The sequence below is a fragment of the Balaenoptera musculus genome, chromosome 1 (assembly GCF_009873245.2).
Source record: "Balaenoptera musculus isolate JJ_BM4_2016_0621 chromosome 1, mBalMus1.pri.v3, whole genome shotgun sequence".
NCBI lineage: Eukaryota > Metazoa > Chordata > Mammalia > Artiodactyla > Balaenopteridae > Balaenoptera > Balaenoptera musculus.
Window position 1 is genome coordinate 18,685,647 of NC_045785.1, and position 6,324 is coordinate 18,691,970.

The 6,324-nt window shown below is 42.7% G+C and overlaps 1 non-coding gene across 1 annotated transcript; it reads left to right on the forward strand.

The window, feature by feature from the left end:
• Nucleotides 1-2,449: 2,449 nt before the first annotated feature.
• LOC118887027 lies at nt 2,450-2,559 on the forward strand. The gene has a single exon (XR_005017860.1). It is a non-coding gene; the product is annotated as a U6 spliceosomal RNA (small nuclear RNA).
• The last annotated feature ends 3,765 nt before the right edge of the window (nt 2,560-6,324 follow it).

The window sequence follows — 6,324 nt, forward strand, 5'->3', positions numbered from 1 at the left end:
AGGGAGGTCTGTACCAGGAAGGCCCCATAGGGTCCTGCATGAACAAGTGTACAGAGCGCTGTTTTGTTGTCATTGCTGTTGAGTAGCAGCCCATTATATGCCTCTGCCGCAGTTTATTTACCCATTCATCTGTTGACTAATTTGAATTGTTCCCAGTTATTGGCTATTACAAGTCAAGCTACTAGGAACATTCTGTACATGTCTTTTTGTGCAACCATTTCTCTTGGGTATATACTTAGGATTGGTATTGCTGAATGAGAAGGTAGCCATATATTGAGCTTTAGAAAAATATGCTAAACAGATTTCCAAAGAGGTTGTACCATCTTATATTCCTACCAGCAAGAGATGAGCGTTCCAGTTGCTCCAAGTCCTTGTGAACACTTGTCAGTCTTTTTAATTCAGCCATTCTGATGGGAGTGTTGTGATGTCTCCTCATGGTTTTAATTTGTATTTCAAGGCTACTTGGTTCTGTGGGTCACTCTACCCAGGCTTTTACTTTTTATCTGAAAAGCCCTTATATTTTACATAGTGGAATATGCCAATGTTTAAAATGGTTTCTGAAACCTCAAAGGTGCAGCATTACTCTTATTATTATTAATTTTTTTTTGGCTGCACCACACGGCTCGTGGGATCTTAGTTCTCTGACCAGGGATTGAACCCAGGCCCTTGGCAGTGAGAGCACAGAATCCTAACCACTGGACCACTAGGGAATTCCCCCTAAAATGGTTTCTGAGATGACTGGACAGCTTTCACAAATTTGCTTATTCCCAGCCTTGGCATCAATAGTCTCATAGGCTGAAGAATGCCTCTGTGTGTGTGTGTGTGTGTGTGTGTGTGTGTGTGTGCGCGTGTGTGTGTGTGTGTGCACGTAACTGGTAAGTCTCTGTTTCAGAGAAGAAGCTTTCTCTAGAATGTTCTTGGAATATGGAGTCATGCCAGGTGATTCCACCTGTGATAAATCCCTCAGATCAGGTATCTTTTCAGTTTTAGGAAAGGGCTTTGTCCCTGACATTCAGTTTAAAGCATCTGTTTACATAGGATTGGGAAAGGAAATGTGAGAAATAGGAGCAGTTCTGTCTCAAATATAAATCCGGGTAAGAAAAGCCTGAAGGAGTGAATTTTGCTGGTCCTGGACAATTACTGGCAGTGCAGTGACTGCCTGGAACACATCTTGGATAGGACCATTGTTAGATTAGTGGTACATCTCATCACTCTAAGTTATAACTCAAAAATCACCTTCTCAGTGAGGCCCACCCTGATTGCCCTATTTAAAATGTAACACTCTCCTGATCCTCTTTACCTTGCTCTTTTCTTCCCCCCAAAGCCCTTATCATCTTCTAACCTAAATTATCTTTTTATTATTGTGCCAGTGACAAGCTATTTTAGCTCCAACTCACCTTCCTATATTCTTTGCAGTGCTGGTGCTGGGACTCTGCAAACTACATTTCTGCTTTGCCAGCTGGTCCCCGTTAGACTCTGCATAGACAATGCCTGAGGGAGATTGCAGGGATGGAGGAGGAGGAAGGGACTTGCTCCTCCCAGTTTGCTTCCTGTTCCGGTGAACATCTCTCCAGCTACAGATCTTCACCCCAGCAGTGGCAGTTCCTTCCTGTAGCAGCAGCTGAATCCACTTTGCAGTGTTGTTAACACCTGCAGAAGCAGCTTCACTGTACCCCCTCAGAGATACTGGCACCAGCCGAGCAGCACCCCTCTCTGTTCCCCCCACCCCTCTCTCCATCCCCACTATAATGGCAGCTTCATAAGGGCAGGGATTTTGTCTGTTTTGCTCACGGAGCCATTCCAAGCAATTAATACTGCTCCTGGGCACTTTGTAAGTGCTCAGTAATATTTGTGGGCTGAGTGAGTGGGTGGGTGCATGGGTGGATGGTTGCTGGTTTATGACTTCATGTGAATAACTTGTTTGACTGAGTTTTCAATTTAAGTTTTTGTTTTTCTGAGCCAAGATTAACTGTAGAGTGAGGTTTAAATAAATTAGAATGGCATGTTCTTTTTTGAGATAGACGCAGTCCTCAGAACTTGGGTGTTTTGACTTAAGGTTCATCTAGTGAAGTTTTGGGGACAGCCTTGGATTGGGAGATAGAAAAGCAGGATAAAGCTACTAATGACAGGGACAGCAGAATATTACTTTGGTCAGTGGTCAGCTCAGGAAATCAATGTATTTAACAAAATATGTTTCGAGGCAAACTCATTCTAGACCAACCAATAGCCTTGCATTCTTTTTTTTTAGAAACTAGAATTTTACAGTCAGGGCAAGATCATTCGTAAAAGCCTCTGAGTTATAGAGACAGGAGTAGAGAAAAATCTCTCCAGCAAGAAGCAACAAGACCAAGTAAGGTCATAGTGGCAACTTGCCCAAACGGAATTAATGCAGTGGTTTTCCATTTGATCAAAGAACAAGTGAGTGATTAAGATCCAAAGGTGTCTTGAAGTGATCACTTCAGCAGCACATATAGTACTAAAACTGGAATGATACGGAGAAGATTAGCATGGCCCCTGCACAAGGATGAGATGAAAATTCATGAAGTGTTCCATATTTTTCAGCTCCCTCACTCAAACACAGCAGAAGACAGCCCTCTAAGACTCAGGAAGTGGGTTCTCACCAGACATCTCATCTGCAGGCATCTTTTTTTTTTTTATATTAACATATTTCCATACAAATAACCCAATGAAAGTTTAGTATTAGTTGTTTTGTTTGTTTTTTTATACTGCAGGTTCTTATTAGTCATCAATTTTATACACATCAGTGTATACATGTCAATCCCAATCGCCCAATTCAGCACACCACCATCCCCACCCCACCGCAGTTTTCCCCCCTTGGTGTCCATATGTCTGGTCTCTACATCTGTGTCTCAACTTCTGCCCTGCAAACCGGCTCATCTGTACCATTTTTCTAGGTTCCACATACAATCTGCAGGCATCTTGACCTTGGACTTCCCAGCCTCCAGATCTTTGGGAAATGAATGTTTGTTCTTTAAGCCCAGAACAAAACAAAACAACCCCCCCCCACAAAAGTATCTTGGAGACACCAGTGACTCAGAAAGTCACTGTTCATTAAAATAACTTTTTTTTTTACCTAGAATTTTAGTTCATCAAGCACCATTTAGATAGTGCTAAATTTTTAGTTTGACCTTGGAAAATTCTTTTAAAGATTTTATTGTCCATTTTTACAGAGCTGTAAACATTGTCACAGGCCTCCAGGACAGTTTAGACTAAAAATATATTACTTACCTGCAGCACGCATCATGGAGTTGGTTCTTTAAGTTTTGGCTTCCTGTGAAGAAAATGGGATCATTGAGTAATTTTGGTCACTTTGTTAATGTGTGTGTCTGAAGCTTTAACTCATAGTGATATTGCATAGAGAGGGGTTTGGTGCACTCATTTTATCAATATTACTAGTGCTGTTATATCTACTAAACGCTTTAAGAAAAGAGTCTGTTTCACTGAGTGTTTGCATGGGGTAGGTATCTTCTTAGAGATTGACTTGTGAACCTACACTGAGAAACCCCGATGCTTCCCAGCAGTTTATGAGCTCAGTGGAACAAGGTAAGGTCTTTTCCAGCATGAATCTAAAGAAGTTTTCCTTTGTTGGTCTTGAAAGTGGATCCACCAACCCAGGTGCAAACTGATGGCAGAAACAGGGAAGTGTATGTGGAATTGTTTGTTTTGCAGTGCTGTGAATGATAAGATTTCACAAAACCCATAAGAGCTTGGCAGAAACTTACAGCTTTATGAGTGCTTTTGAAGATCTTTTTCGGGCTTGTTTTCTTTCTTTCTCTTTTTTTCAATAATAGGGGTAAATCAGGATTATTTTTTATGCATCTTCTCCTGACAAGACAGTAGGAGCTCAGATTAGTTTACCTGTTGGAATTTCTGCAATGTTTATTAGCCAAAGGGGAGTGATTCAGGCCGCTTAATGTTTGTAGGGGCACGTATTTTAGCTAAAGTTGTCTTTTATTGACGGAAAAAAAGTTTCAATGCTTCTGAACTCTGGGGATCACTGAGACAATATAAACTGTCTTGAATTGGGAAGAATTTGGAGGTTTTTGAAAACAATCTTTCAAGTGAAATGAGCACCTCTGTTGTTTGACATGGAGAAGGTTGGTCTCCAGTGGGGATTAATATCACAAAGGAGTTTTTTAGCAACAGTGGCAGAAACAATATTTGTGCATAGGAAGGCCTTAATTCTTCCAGGAAAAAAACCCACAAAACACTATTTAATTATGAAAGAGGACTGATAGAAATCAGCCTTGGGAAACTGAATGAACATCATTTGGAGGTGCAGGAGGGCTTACCTCATCATTCACCATCTTTATGGGCTGGCCTAAGTTGGACTAAGTGAACTTCCTTGAATGGGTCATCCAGGAATCTACCTTATGCAGAAACAATACTACCTCTTTGTATATAAAACAAAAGTTAAAAAACTTAAAAAAAACCCAAAACTGGTGGGTTTGGCAGACAGGGTAATAAAAAGCCCCAGTCCAGTCTGATGTAAAACCTTCAGACTTTCATCCAATTTAAAGTTTCCCTTTTCCCAGGCTCAGAAGCCTGCAGAGTGGGGAGGACACATGGTTGGCATCTCCTCTTTTTTCTCCTTTCCCTCCCTCCCCACTCCCTGGGCCCTGTTTTGGGTCCCTCTAGGGCTGGGGCAGGGGGAGGGAAAGATTGTTTTTGGTGGCTTCACTACTAATCTGACGTTGGTGCCAGATTACTACTGAAGTAGTGGAAATCTAAAGATGACTGTCCTGTGAGGTGATTTTGTGGATTTTTTTTGCGATCCCCTCTCTGGGGACCCCCCCTGCAGTTCCACAGAGTGGGGGATGCCTCATCTGATTGGCCACCCCATCTCAGTTCTGTGTTTGATGCTCTGAAATCCAGCCTTTTACAGGTGATGTCATCTGACTTCTGGCAGATGACATCTGACTCTCTGGGGCAGACTTCTTTGTGGGTGTCTCATTCCTGGCAGTTCCCCTGGGGTCTGCCCATGGAAAGCATGCACCTTTACCTTGCTGTCGGTCAAACTTCTCCCTGGAGATAGATATTTTACCAGTTTCTAAGGATAGTCTGGGTTATTTGTTTGTGGTGTCAGTTAACAATTTATTGTGTCTCAGCATTAAAGCCACCATTCATTGCCCTGCTTTTGATAGTTAAGATGGACCCCTGTAAATATTTCCCCTTTGCCAGCTGGCATGGTGATCAGCCTTGTCTGTAGAGCATGCTTGGGGGACACTGCAGGAGGAAGGGGGCTTCTCTTCAGGATTTCCATGTTCTTCTTTTCTTGCTCCTGTGATGCGTAGCAGTGTTCAGTGTTCAGTGACCAGGGGTATGTGGGACAAACAGTCGTGCTCATGCTAGTGAGTTTTAGAGTCACTGGGCAGCTTCCCAGTGAGTTTCAGGGGCACCACGTGGGCATCTTCTAAGTGAGTTCTGTTGGCACCCACTGGGTGGCTTCCCAGCTATTCTTCTCCATTAAGTAGTTTCCTAGTGAATTTTGTTCTCACCCAAGTGGGCAGTTTTCTGCTTGTCAGCCCTGGCCTATGGCGCCTCAGCAAACCTCTCCACCATCTAGTGGAGAAACATCTTCTCTCATGAGGTCTGAATCTCTTCCAGATTTGTTCTTTCCTGGGCGCTCTGCCTCAGTCCTATAGGGAAGGCCTGTTCCCTGTATCAGCTATTGCGTCATTCTTGGGCATTCTCTCTATACATTAGTCATTAATTATTCTGAGTCCCCTATTATTAGATAACAATTCTTTACATTAAGCTTTCCCCATTCAAATTACTGTGTGGTTTCTGTCACCTGACTGGACCTTGACTAATACATTTGTGTTTTTCTTATTGATTTTTGGTAATTCTTTGTATATTCTGAATCTTAATACTATGTTATGTATTTGTTACATATCTTTCCCCAGACTCTTACTTATATAAAAAGTACACATATGGGGACTTCCCTGGGGTCCAGGGGGTAACACTCCGGGCTTCCAATGCGGGGGGTGGGGGGGGCCAGGTTGGATCCCTGGTTGGGGAACTAGATCCTGCATGCATGGGACAACTAAGAGTTCGCATGCCGCAACTAAAAGATCCCGCCTGCCGCAACTAAAACCCGGCGCAACCAAAATAAATATTTTTTAAAAAGTACACGTATGTAGAATTTAACTAATAATTATAAAGAGGACACTTATGTATTCTCCCTCCCAAGGTCAAGAAGTAGAGCATTGTAAACACCCTGCAAGTCCCAGCACGCCCACCCCCCAACCGCCAACCACAATTCCATCTTCATCTCCCCTCCTCCCACTCCAGATAACTACT